General features: G+C 46.8%; 1 protein-coding gene across 2 annotated transcripts in view; it reads left to right on the top strand.

Annotated features, from left to right (window-relative positions):
• The window catches only part of KLHL11 (kelch like family member 11), an 83,091-nt gene that overhangs the window by 11,010 nt on the left and 58,370 nt on the right, over positions 1 to 13,711 (top strand). The window lies entirely within an intron of this gene.

Consider the following 13,711-nt stretch of genomic DNA (forward strand, 5'->3'; position numbering starts at 1 on the left):
ACTGCAAACATTAGAACCCTCCTATCAACATCTCTCTCTCCTAGCCGTTGCTTCCTACGCAACACATGCTCCCTCTCTATTTCTGCCATACAAGTCTTGGAGCTCGATCATGACCTCCCACCAGAGCTCTTGTTCCTCACAGAAACCTGTTTAACCCCACTTCTGCTCCTGATATTACCACGGCCACCCAGCTCAGATACAAAATCGTTAGGCAAGACAGGCATGATTAAATCTACATGTGTAAATGTACCATTGTAAATAGTATTACTGCCAGTGGAGCACGACATGATTAGTCAACGATCAACATTTCCGATTTTTAATAACCCCTCCTTACACGTCTGGATTTCTGTGGCGATAGTAATTATTAAATCACTCGCACCAACATTTGCTCTGCTTTTCCTACCTTTCGTCGCCTCTCACAACTGCCCCTCCCCCACCACAGAGCGTTTCACGGCCGTCACATTCACACGGCCGTGTCTCTTTCACGGCCGCCCTGCATGTTTGTTTTGGTAAATGCCACTTCTCCTAAAAGTAGCCACACTTCTTTTAAAGCTCGCCTTACCCTGCTGAACGCCCCCACACTCCAGCTGCGCTCCGGTCCTGACCGGTTCCGTGAAGGCAGCAGGGCTTGAACCCGCACGACCCTCGGGTCATGAAAACACGCAGCCCTTGTGGGCAGCAGCGCTATTGCGAGACAGACTAATCTACAGAGGCAAACCAACCAAGAAGTAAGGGAACTGTAGTGAGAAAACGAAGTTTCCAAATGCGTTTTAAGGGAGTCTGCTTCAGAATTGTGAGTGGGCTCTGCCTTTCATGCTTCTGAAGTAGATAAAGCAAGCAGCATGCATTAGACCCACACCTCCCTCATTTACTGATCTGACAGGTCCCTAACCAGGTTTCTTTAGCTTTCTAGCCACCCACTTCCAAAAGGGCGCTCAGGAATCGATAAAACGTATAGTGCTTCGTTGCTCTCCCAGAGTACGAAGCGCTATGGTACCAGTATTAACTATTGTCTTCAGTGGCACAATGTGAACAAGCATTGGCATAGCCAATAGGTCTCGCTTTTGGGCCCTTCTAAGTATTTAGTTATGCACCACAATATCCTTGGTGCAACAACATTAACTGTTGTGTGGCTAAAAACTTATAAGGTCCCAAAAGCGAGATTTATTGGCTATGCCAATGCTTTTTTATTTAAGTAAGTCTGCTTGGGTGATCTGCCCCCCTCTCCCTCCCCGCCTATTGCAGCAACTTATCTTGTTGCACTCAATTTGTGATCTTCCCCCTTTGCGTGGGATTGGTCTCAGTTTGCAGTTCATTAGTCTGCTCTTCAAACGTCTCCAAATTGCTCTTCCTTCAGAAATAAAAATAAACGTTTCTTCTTAAAACTTGTATTATTTGGTCTGTTTACGTTGGGTAAAAAAACACCAGTTAAACTTAATTAATAAAATAACTTGTTGAACAGCATACAATGATTTACGTTGGTTCTGAGGATCATTTGTTCTGGTGACTCCTTGTACTGCCCTTTCAATTGGCTTTTGATTGGGTGTATTACAGAGTCGTACTCCTGTTAAACAGTTTGTAAACTAGGCTCTATCTATCAGAGGCTGGTGAGTTTTAGAAAAGCTGCATAGTGACAGCCGACTAAACAAAAGCGATAAGCACCACAGCAGAAATATGGTGCTTCTGCTTGCTCTCACTAGTTGTTCAATTCCTTTCTGGGAAGGCTCAGTCTCCAGGTGTCATGTGCAGACCTACAAATAATTGTGATGTCAATCATGTAGTGAACTCCCAAAATTTCAAACTTCACCATCTTGTTTCTCTCCATCAAACATAAAGTTGTGATTTCAGTCTTAAATGATTTCAAGCATGACTTGGCCAATGCTATTTAGCTGGGCTTTTCTTCATTCCAATAGCTGAGACTAAAAGTGGTGAGAAATGCTGTAACACATTCCTGTTTTGGACAAAACAATAGACATTCAGGTTTATTAAATTACACTTTACTCACTCAGACTGTTTGGTGCTTAAACATCAAATAGCACACACTATGCCTTACCACACAGCACTACATAAGACAGTTTGCATTATTGAAATATTAACACCTTGGGTGCTTCCCAGATTTTTCCCCTGTGCTGAACCTTATTGATTCCCATTGTTCATGACGAGCTCAGCTCGTCATGAGCACCCTAGAGGTGTACCTCATGACGAGCTGATCTCGTCATGAGCATGGAAGGGGTTAAGTGCAGGTTCCAGTATCGGGCATGGATGAAGACGGAAGGAAAAAGTCTACACCAACACATATCCATGTGTTTTGCATTATTTTGGGTCCCTGGTATAGCACCCAGGCTGGGATTGGCAAAGTTGTCTTCTCGTTAGGTCTCGCCTGGTGTAGCAGTGCGCATGCTTTTGTCTCGCCATGCGAGGGCTTCTTGTAATCGATACGATTACAGAAGTGGAGTGTAGGCTCCGCCTCTTATTTTGATTTGCTAGCGTCATTGTATATGATAACCCTGGCTTTTTAGGTCTCGTAGGCGTTAGCCGCGCGAAGCGCGGTCTCGCCAGAGACCTATTGTCAGCGAGTCTTCTTTCCAGGAGAGGAGACAGGAGCTGGCCGTGCGCTTGGAATTGAGCGAGGCACGCGAACGCGCTCGCTGTGGCCAGCTCCTGTCTCCTCTCGTGGAAAGCTGTACCACACAGCCACACCTCCCCCTGCACGCATGCGCACAAACAGAGACACACACACGAGCGCACCTACACACGCGCACACACACATACAGAGACCCCCGCCGCACACACACAAGCGCACCCCCCTCCAACTAAGCCCCACTTACCGGCATTCTGGACTTCTGCAGACTCCGCAGGGCTCTCCCTCGGGCATGGGAGCCCCGCGTCACCAGCACTGCTTCTCTGGCCATCCGTGGGCGCGTGCGCGGGCTTCCGAAGGCGGAAGTCCCGCCCCACGTAAGGTTTCGGTTTCCTGTTGTGGGAGCAGAGAAAAACTTATTGTAAGTACCTGCGTTTAATGCATGCCTAGGATGTATTCTGTCTTTGTGCCTCAAAATCTGGGCATGTGTGTTACTCATAAAGCAAATGCTTATTTAGATTCTGTCAGCTCACTTTTGCTCGAAGGCCAGGGTTTGACTATCAAATACATGTAATGCAGAAAGGTTAAATACTCACATTTGGAATTTCTCTGCACGCGCATACCAGAAAGTAACGCTTGGACCTCAACCTTCTTAATTCACGCTGTCCTGTTTTGCCATCTTTTACAGCAGGCTTTTAACTTCACCCCGGTACACCTTGGGAACTGTTCTGCACGTACATTCCAGAGAGCAATGCTCCTTGCCCCTCACCTTTTACTTCGCTCCTATAGTGATCGCGCTCACTTAGGCTTAGCCCGGCCGGCACTAGCACCTCCTCTAATTACATTGCGGACTCTACCTCACAAACTCTCTCTACGGAAGCCCCTCAAGACCCCACGGAGCTAACTTTTCACGTTCCTTACCAATCCGCAAGGTGCCCCCAGCCGTATGCGAGCTACGATATTGGTCACTAAAACCCCCAACTTCGATATCCTGTGCTACCCCCATGCCCACACCACGATTATTCACACTGCTCACTATTATTGACTCCAATCCCGGGCTACACCCTCCCAATTAGTCTACGAGTTTACTTTCTTTTGTTGCCGAATTTTAAGATGTGATTTAATTTTGTAATGGGACTTCAATTACCACTTGTAATACTTGTAACGCTTGTTTTGTTTCTTCCGTGCTCGCTGGTTGCTGCGGTCTCTTTTTTTTATTTTTTTTATTCATTTAATGCGTTTTTATATAGCACAGACTTTACCCGAAGGTGTCCAAGCGCTTGTTTAACTAGCCGCCTCTTCCCGGCTAGCCCCGGACTCCTCTGTGATCCTTGACAGAGAGCAGTCCTAGCACAGCCACGATAATGGAGAACAGGGTGTTCTGCTTTTCCGCCTTCTACGCGTCGGCCCTGGTGACCCCCTCCTGACCTGTGTACGTGATTGAGCATAATGGACCCTGCCCTCTTCCCCCACCCCCGTATCACTGGCCTAACACCCCCTGCTGGCATGTGTGAGTAAGTGTGATGGACCCTCACACCCCCTGTGGCATGTGTTCCTCGGTGTGATCGACACTGCCCCGGCTTGTGCCCTTGCCCCCCTCATCCTGCCCTAACCCCACCCCCCATTGACTGATTCTTACCAAACTTCGCCGAACTTCGAGGGGACCATTAAGAGGAGACAGTTCTAGCCGGCCACATTGGGTGTGAGGTATTGCGGGTGTCTGGTGTGTGTTTGTCCGTGTGTTCGACTGTACATGCCTCTACTTCCTTTTGTGTATTTCTTTCTGTCTGCCTAGTTGTGTGCCTGTCTGCGGGAGTGCATTCGGAGTGTGTCCCCATTTGTTTGTTTGTGTGTGTGTGCGTTTGTGTATATTCCCCATCGAGGATCTTATCCAGTCTTTCCTCAGCCTGCAGCCATTGTTCCTTTCTCCTGTTTGTTGGTTGGCTCTCCACAGTACTCCCTCTCACTTTTCAAGAGTCTGTATATCCCCAAAAATGCACAAAATTGCTTTAAAATGCACCTTTTTGCCATTTTTTTTTGGGGGGGGAGATCAACACCCCACAACCCCAGTACCCATACACTCACTATTTGTAATTTTCTGGCTATTACCTTGCTTATTTATTTGTTTTCACTTTTATATAGCACAAACTTTACCCGCAGATATCGGAGCGCTTTAAATCAGCATGCTTATAACAAGCAAGACTAGCAATCTATATTACTGCCAATTAAGCTTCGCATAAGCAACAGCTAACCATTCACAAACAATGTTTATATACCAATTGCAAATTAAAAAAAATTAATGCTAAGCATTGTCATTTACAATGCCAGTAACTCAAACTTTAATGCTGCGAGATCTATTGCATTGCAAATGCTTGTTATTCTTTGTGAGCCTTTGAAGTCCCTCCCAGTTACCACTCCGTCCAGTTTTAGCCCCGCCCACCTTGATTGGATGCTTTAGTCGGTGTGACACTATCCCCTTTATCACTTGGTGTAGAAACCTTTTTTCGGGAGAAAGCGCAGCTCCTGAGTCCGACTGCCGCATCTTCTGTCGAGCTGCCTTGTTGGCCCGTTGTACACGTAAAAACATCGAAAAACAGCTCCAAAGCGCTGCTCTTGCGTCAGACTGCCGCCTCCTTCTGTCAAGCCGCTGTGTTGCCCCCTTGTACACGTACACACATCGAAAACCAGCTCCAGTTACATCTGCTCCCTGTCCGTGTTCTCTGCTGCATTTCTTTTGCTACCTTTTGTTTAAAGTTGAATGGAGGGCTTACTTTGCTTACGAGCACCTGAATTATTAAGCACTTCCCGCATTAAAGGTATGGTTTGTTCCCCCTTTGCGCAAATGATCACTGCACGCATTAAAGGTATGTTTTGAATCCCTGTTGCACCCACTGAACTTTGTTTATTGCTGTCACAAAGGGCTTACATGTTTTATACCTGCAACTGTACTGGAGAGCGTAACCACCTGAGTCCAGGGGCCCTACCCCTTTACTCAGCTACGCACAAATACACATGATTTTTAAAACCTTATTTTGGCCATATAGCACATAGTAAATATAGCGGCTGCAGGCCGCTTCAAAGGGAAATAATTTGAAAACAGCATGTTTTTTTACTTTTCGTATTTACCTCGTCGAGGAAGTACCATGTTGGAATCAGGGCCGGACTGGGAACCAAAACCGGCCCTGGCAAAGTGCTCGGCCGGCCCCCCCGCCCCCCCGGGCGGGAGGGGGGCGAGCGCTTTGCCAGGGCCGCTTTTCAGCCGATTTAGTTACAGGGCCGATTTTGCAGCTATGCTGCAAAAACGGCTCTGCAACAAAAACGGCCCCCAGGGCCCAAAACCGGGCCCCACCCTTGCGGCCGACCGGGGGATTGCCCGGTGCCCACAACGGCCAGTCCGGGCCTGGTTGGAATCACACGGTCTAAAGAGAAAGGTGTGCTTAGATATTTAAGCTCCAATGGTTCTTTGTGAGAGACGAAGCTGACTACGTAGGAGAGGCTAATGGGTTTCTTTCAATTCACTCTTTAAATATACAAATGTGCCTGACTGCATCTTGGTGCCCCGCCTCTATGGTACTACAGATGCCAGTGATGCAGGGGATGACTCTCATGGCATACCCCTCTTTAGCTATAAACAACTTAAGCTAATGCGCGGGTGACGTGCCGCTTCAAAAGTAAATCATTAGAAAAAAATTATACGCTCGGCCGTTACTGTTTATTTTCATATCTAATGTTGTAATTAAATGAAATAGACACGATCGAGACATACTTCGTATCATACTCATGCCTATTTCAGATGATGCCTTCCTGGGGGTTAATGAGCTGAGTTTACTCGTGGAAGGCAAGTGTACATTCGAGGATCTGGGGGTGGGGGTGCAAATGTGGGCCTTTTTTCTTTTCTTTTTTTTGCGTGCCCGGACCGATTTTCAATCCCAATCCAACCCTGGTTTTATGTTTCATCTTTTTCTATTCTCTCAAATCCTTCATTGTTTTTCAGTGTTATAGATAATGAATGCTCACATTTGTAAACACCCCGACTCCTGCAGCAAGGTGCTGCCAGCTCGTGGTTTTGGGGGTGTATGTATTTGAGCCACTGACCAGATGTGTGCTTTGTTCCTCGCCCATGTCTGCCATCCTGGGGCTGATTTATTACCCTGGCTCCTTCGAACTTGTGGCAAATCAATGAGTGTCCCGACAGACTGACTCCTACTTTCCTATTTCTGCTAAATCGAAACACTCTCGCTCATAAAATCATCACTGAAATTAATTAGGGAGGAATGAGGTCGGCCATGCGCGGGGCAATAAAAGACGTTCTCTGCCAGCTGCCACTTCAAATACAGCTTAAAATGTACTTTAAATTGTCGCATAGTAACCCACCCACAATAAATAACCCTTTCTACTCACAAAAAAGCACAAAACAGAAAATGTGCCAGTGCGTGATTTTTTTTCACTTTCTGAGCTTTGTCCATTCTGTGTTAAAAATGCTGTTTGTTGCTCTCTTTTTAATCCAAAGCGTAATAAGGCTACTCAAAATGAGTCCCTGTAGTGATTTAAGCCCACATAAAAACCTGTAAACTCTTGTAAAATAACCACTTTCATAGAATAGGTACTTCGGTATAGTTATACAATGAAAAACATAAGGTGACATCCTAAACTACAAGCTTATAAGCCCACAATCAATCTGTCCCGAAGTTACTGAAGTCCTTTAACTCCGCCCTGACGGCTGCTTTGTACGCAACTGTCCCTCTCAGACCTTGCCGTGCCACCCATCATCGTCCCTTCGGCCCTCTGGTATACACCAGAGTAAACAAGCTTTCAAAATGCAATAGGTCTTGCCTTTGATTAAGTTAAAGCCATTTGCTTTGCTAATGGTATTGTATCCTAGCTTTGCATTATGTATTGTATATTTGTGATGTTGTACTTGTATGTAGTTAGAATTGTTTTATTAGCTGTGTAGTAGTTTTAAGCATAGCTTTAGTAGGAAATGAGCAGTGTTTCAGATTTGGGAAGTGAATGAATAGAATAGTATGTGTTAATTTCGTATAGTGAGGATTACAATAGCATGAGGCAGATGAAAGGGGCGAGGGGGGAGCAAATGTATGGAAATATATGCACATATCACAAATATACACTAAATAATACAAAGCTAGAATACAATACCATTAGCAAAGCAAATGCTCATCATTCCATTCCAGTTTGGACCCAGCCATATGCAAATCAGTCTTGACCCTGCCCCCAATGGGAACCGTCCAGCCCGAACTGCCAGACCAGGTCCTCCCTGGACTCGAAACAAGCGTCCTAGGACCGGTTTCAGGCTTTCAGCCCTCATCAGCCAGGATAGCTTGACTCCAGTGGCATGGAGAGCACCGGACTCACGTCTGAGCATATCCGTCCCACTCGGGGTGACAAATGCAAAAACAATTGGACAGAATGCAGAACAATGTCATACATTCACCCCTGTACAGAGATCCAGGCCTAAATCCATTGTTTTTGTGCTCACCATGCCATTCCAGGGGTGAGTGTCTGAAAAGTTTCAGCGCTCCGTCCATCATCTCCTTGTGTTTGCTTTGTTCGCCCTAAGTTGGCAGGGTATGCCCAGATGTGAGTCCCTTGCTTACTTTGCCACTGGATTTTAGCTAGCCTGGCTGATGACGGTTGTTAGCCAGAAACCAGTCCGAGGATGCGTGTTTCCGGTCCAGTGAAGACATGGCTTGGCATTTCGGGCTGGACTGTTCCCATGAGGCACAGGGTCAAGACTGATTTGCGTATGTCTGTCTCTGAACTGGGGTGGCAAAGTGAGCTAAAGAACAATGATGGATTCAACCAAGATCTGTGACTGCGGGTGAGTGTCTGAAAAGTTCCAGCGCTCCGTCCATCATCTCCTTGTGTTTGCTTTATTTCGAAAACAGCAAAGCAGTGCGCTAGAATATAGCTTATCCCTTTGTCTTTTTTGCTCCAAATGGAAGTTCTTTTTTGCTGGCTCACACACGTGCTTCAATTGAGATCATCAGTGGTCCATAGTATATTTTCTGTTCCTATTCGGGAGGTTGCCAAAAAATGCACACACCCCTCCCCTCAGGAGGGTAGAAAGCACACTGGACACTAAGGATTTTGCCTTTGGGCAACAGAAAGGTGTGCACCCATTGCATTCTGGCATTGGCTGTACCCCCCACCCCCAAAGGAGCAAACCAGTCTTTCTCCCCCAGGGGTAGAAGGGGGGTTACCCCACTGGATGTCAGGAATATATATATGTATGTGTATGTATATAAATGTATGTATAGTCCTCCAGGCGATTGGGAACGCTCGCCGCCTCCCAATCACGGTCCAAATTAATTCACCAATACTTCCAAAGAAAGCAGTCGACACCGTGTCTGTGCGAAATTATTTTAATGTCAGCTGGATAGTGCTAGATGCGTTTCGCCTGACCTGCATGCTTGGTCACTAGCAATTCAATAAAGTTTTCAAAGTGTTTTTAACTCTTAGTGCAAGCAAATCACGTGATGGACTACAACAATAGATGTAAACAACAGACTAGTAGTTTTTGATAAAAACATACAAAATGCAGTTTATTATTAAAACAGACGCTGCTCCATGCTGTTAACACAAGCTGCCTATTTCAAACGGTATACAATTTTACCGAAATTCACTTTGGAAAGCATTTATCGAGTAACGCGCATCGCGCTTGCTCAAAATTCCAACCACTGTGGTTTTCAATGCAACAAGAACTTACTTCATATATTTTGGCAGCTTTGCAAATTTAAGCTACTAGCGATGCATGAATTAAACAAATTTTGCCCTTGTGGGCTATAAATACGTCTTCAAATTATACAATCAATGTCTCATCATGATGAACAACATAATTGAGCCCAAGTGGGCAAATGAATATCACAGCTATACAGCATAGGTATACACCTAGTCAATAATTATTGTTGTGGTCAAACATCTGTGTCAAAAACGGTGCTCATGTGTAAAAGTAAAGTTAAAACAACAGATATTTGGAAGAAGCCTATAAATCAGTATGTGAATGTTCTTCCATGTTAAGACCTTGATTGAGAGAGCGAGCTTTTCAAAAAGTAAACTGCGGTCCCCCTTGAATCAAAACCGGATATTGTGAACAATGTGCCAATGCTTGTAGATGATGTTCCTAAGTTCACCCTGCTGGTTCTTATATGTGGTGATGAATCTGCACTGGTTACTCCCCTTTTGTGTTGCTATGCCCGGTTTGGTAACTTTCTCAAACAAAATTTGTGCTCTAGTTTTCTTTTTTGCTTTACAGATCGCATTGTCGATACAATTTTCTGCATAACCTCTGGCAAAACAGCGAGACCTAAGACAGAAAAGCTCAGTTTCTAAATCCTGCTTGGTACTACAATTACGTATAGACCTGAGGCACTCCATATAGGGATACTTTTTACCATTTTCTCCGGATGGAAACTCATAGCATGCAACAACGTGTTTCCATCGGTCGACTTCTGATACAACCTGGTCTGCAATTTGCCCTCATACACATACACTGTAAAGTCCAGAAAGTTTACTTCCGATGCAGTAATGACGCTAGTCAATTTCAGATTCAGATTATTGATTTGGAGTTTCTTAATAAACTCCTTGACACTCTTTTCAGTGCCCCTCCAGACGACAGTGCTCATGTGTGAAAGTGAAGTTAAAACAACAGATAGTTGGAAGAAGCCTATAAATAAATAAGTAAATCTTCTTCCACGTTAAAGACCTTCTGGGGTTTTGGTGTTAAGCTTAAGGATGTAGCTGGATAGAGGGAGGAGGGCGATAGACAGACTGAGGGCGATAGACCGACTGAGGGCGATAGACCGACTAAGGGCGATAGACCGACTGAGGGCGATAGACCGACTGAGGGCGATAGACCGACTGAGGGCGATAGACCGACTGAGGGCGATAGACAGACTGAGGGCGATAGACAGACTGAGGGCGATAGACAGACTGAGGGCGATAGGCGATAGACAGACGGTTGTGGGTGTGGTTGTGTGGTGGGTGTGGGTGTGGGTGTGATTGTGGGTGTGATTATGGGTGTGATTATGGGTGTGATTATGGGTGTGATTGTGGGTGTGATTGTGGGTGTGATTGTGGGTGTGATTGTGGGTGTGATTGTGGGTGTGATTGTGGGTGTGGGTGTGGGTGTGGGTGTGGGTGTGGGTGTGGGTGTGGGTGTGGGTGTGGGTGTGGTTGTGTGTGTGGTTGTGGGGTTGTGTGTGTGGTTGTGGGGTTGTGTGTGTGGTTGTGGGGTTGTGTGTGGGGTTGTGTGTGTGGTTTTGGGGTTGTGTGTGTGGTTTTGGGGTTGTGTGGTTGTGTGTGTGGTTGTGGTTGTGTGTGTGTGGTTGTGGTTGTGTGTGGTTGTGGTTGTGTGTGGTTGTGGTTGTGTGTGGTTGTGGGTGTGTGGTTGTGGGTGTGTGGTTGTGTGTGTGTGGTTGTGGTTGTGTGTGGTTGTGGTTGTGTGTGGTTGTGGTTGTGTGTGTGGTTGTGTGTGTGGTTGTGTGGTTGTGGTTGTGTGTGTGTGTGGTTGTGGGTGTGTGGTTGTGGGTGTGTGGTTGTGGGTGTGTGGTTGTGGGTGTGTGGTTGTGGGTGTGTGTGGTTGTGGTTGTGTGTGGTTGTGGTTGTGTGTGGTTGTGGTTGTGTGTGGTTGTGTGTGGTTGTGGTTGTGTGTGTGGTTGTGTGTGTGGTTGTGTGGTTGTGGTTGTGTGTGTGTGTGTGGTTGTGGTTGTGGTTGTGTGTGTGTGGTTGTGGTTGTGGGGTGGTTGTGGTTGTGGTTGTGTGGTTGTGGTTGTGGTTGTGTGGTTGTGTGTGTGTGTGTGTGTGGTGTGTGTGGTTGTGGTTGTGTGTGTGGTTGTGTGTGTGGTTGTGTGTGTGGTGTGTGTGGTTGTGGTTGTGTGTGGTTGGTTGTGGTTGTGTGTGTGTGTGTGGTTGGTTGTGGTTGTGTGTGGTTGTGTGTGTGGTTGTGGTTGTGTGTGTGGTTGTGGGTGTGTGTGGTTGTGGTTGTGTGTGGTTGTGGTTGTGTGTGGTTGTGGTTGTGTGTGGTTGTGTGTGGTTGTGGTTGTGTGTGTGGTTGTGTGTGTGGTTGTGTGGTTGTGGTTGTGTGTGTGTGTGTGGTTGTGGTTGTGTGTGTGTGGTTGTGGTTGTGGGGTGGTTGTGGTTGTGGTTGTGTGGTTGTGGTTGTGGTTGTGTGGTTGTGTGTGTGTGTGTGTGTGGTGTGTGTGGTTGTGGTTGTGTGTGTGGTTGTGTGTGTGGTTGTGTGTGTGGTGTGTGTGGTTGTGGTTGTGTGTGGTTGGTTGTGGTTGTGTGTGGTTGTGTGTGTGGTTGTGGTTGTGTGTGTGGTTGTGGTTGTGTGTGTGGTTGTGGTTGTGTGGTTGTGGTTGTGGTTGTGGTTGTGGTTGTGTGTGTGGTTGTGGTTGTGGTTGTGTGTGTGGTTGTGTGTGTGGTTGTGGTTGTGTGTGTGGTTGTGGTTGTGTGTGTGGTTGTGGTTGTGTGGTTGTGGTTGTGGTTGTGGTTGTGGTTGTGTGTGTGGTTGTGTGTGTGTGGTTGTGGTTGTGGTTGTGTGTGTGTGGTTGTGGGGTTGTGTGTGGTTGTGTGTGTGTGTGTGGTTGTGTGTGTGTGTGTGTGTGGTTGTGTGTGTGTGTGTGGTTGTGTGTGTGGTTGTGTGTGGTTGTGGTTGTGGTTGTGGTTGTGTGTGTGGTTGTGTGTGTGGTTGTGTGTGTGGTTGTGTGTGTGGTTGTGGTTGTGGTTGTGTGTGTGTGGTTGTGGTTGTGTGTGTGTGGCTGTGGTTGTGTGTGTGTGGTTGTGGTTGTGTGTGTGGTTGTGGTTGTGTGGTTGTGGTTGTGTGGTTGTGGTTGTGTGGTTGTGGTTGTGTGGTTGTGGTTGTGTGGTTGTGGTGTTGTGGTTGTGTGTGTGGTTGTGTGTGTGGTTGTGTGTGTGGTTGTGTGTGTGGTTGTGTGTGTGGTTGTGTGTGTGTGGTTGTGTGTGTGTGGTTGTGTGTGTGGTTGTGTGTGTGGTTGTGTGTGTGGTTGTGTGTGTGGTTGTGTGTGTGGTTGTGTGTGTGGTTGTGTGTGTGGTTGTGTGTGTGGTTGTGTGGTTGTGGTTGTGTGTGTGGTTGTGTGTGTGGTTGTGTGGTTGTGGTTGTGTGTGTGGTTGTGTGTGTGGTTGTGGTTGTGGTTGTGTGTGTGGTTGTGGTTGTGTGGTTGTGGTTGTGTGGTTGTGGTTGTGTGGTTGTGTGTGTGGTTGTGTGTGGTTGTGGTTGTGTGTGGTTGTGGTTGTGGTTGTGTGTGTGGTTGTGGTTGTGTGTGTGGTTGTGGTTGTGTGTGTGGTTGTGGTTGTGTGTGTGGTTGTGGTTGTGGTTGTGTGTGTGTGGTTGTGGTTGTGTGTGGTTGTGGTTGTGTGTGTGTGGTTGTGTGTGTGTGGTTGTGTGTGTGTGGTTGTGGTTGTGTGGTTGTGGTTGTGTGTGTGTGTGTGTGTGTGGTTGTGTGTGTGGTTGTGGTTGTGTGTGTGTGGTTGTGGTTGTGTGTGTGGTTGTGTGTGTGTGTGGTTGTGTGTGTGGTTGTGTGTGTGTTTGTGTGTGTGGTTGTGTGTGTGGTTGTGTGTGTGGTTGTGTGTGTGGTTGTGTGTGTGGTTGTGTGTGTGGTTGTGGTGGTGGTTGTGTGGTTGTGGGGTTGTGTGTGTGTGTTGTGTGTGTGTGTGGTTGTGTGTGTGTGTGGTTGTGTGTGTGGTGTGTGTGTGTGTGTGGTTGTGTGTGTGTGTGTGGTTGGTGTGTGGTTGTGGTTGTGGTTGTGTGTGTGTGGTTGTGTGTGTGTGGTTGTGGTTGTGTGTGTGGTTGTGTGTGTGTGGTTGTGGTTGTGTGGTTGTGGTTGTGGTTGTGTGTGTGTGGTTGTGTGTGTGTGGTTGTGGTGTGTGGTTGTGGTGGGTGGTTGTGGTTGTGTGTGTGTGGTTGTGGTTGTGTGTGTGGTTGTGTGTGTGTGGTTGTGTGTGTGTGGTGTGTGTGTGTGGTTGTGTGTGTGTGGTTGTGATTGTGTGGTTGTGGTTGTGTGTGTGTGTGTGTGTGTGTGGTTGTGTGTGTGGTTGTGGTTGTGTGTGTGGTTGTGGTTGTGTGTGTGGTTGTGGTTGTGTGTGTGGTTG

This window comes from Lissotriton helveticus, chromosome 5_1 (assembly GCF_964261635.1).
Source record: "Lissotriton helveticus chromosome 5_1, aLisHel1.1, whole genome shotgun sequence".
NCBI lineage: Eukaryota > Metazoa > Chordata > Amphibia > Caudata > Salamandridae > Lissotriton > Lissotriton helveticus.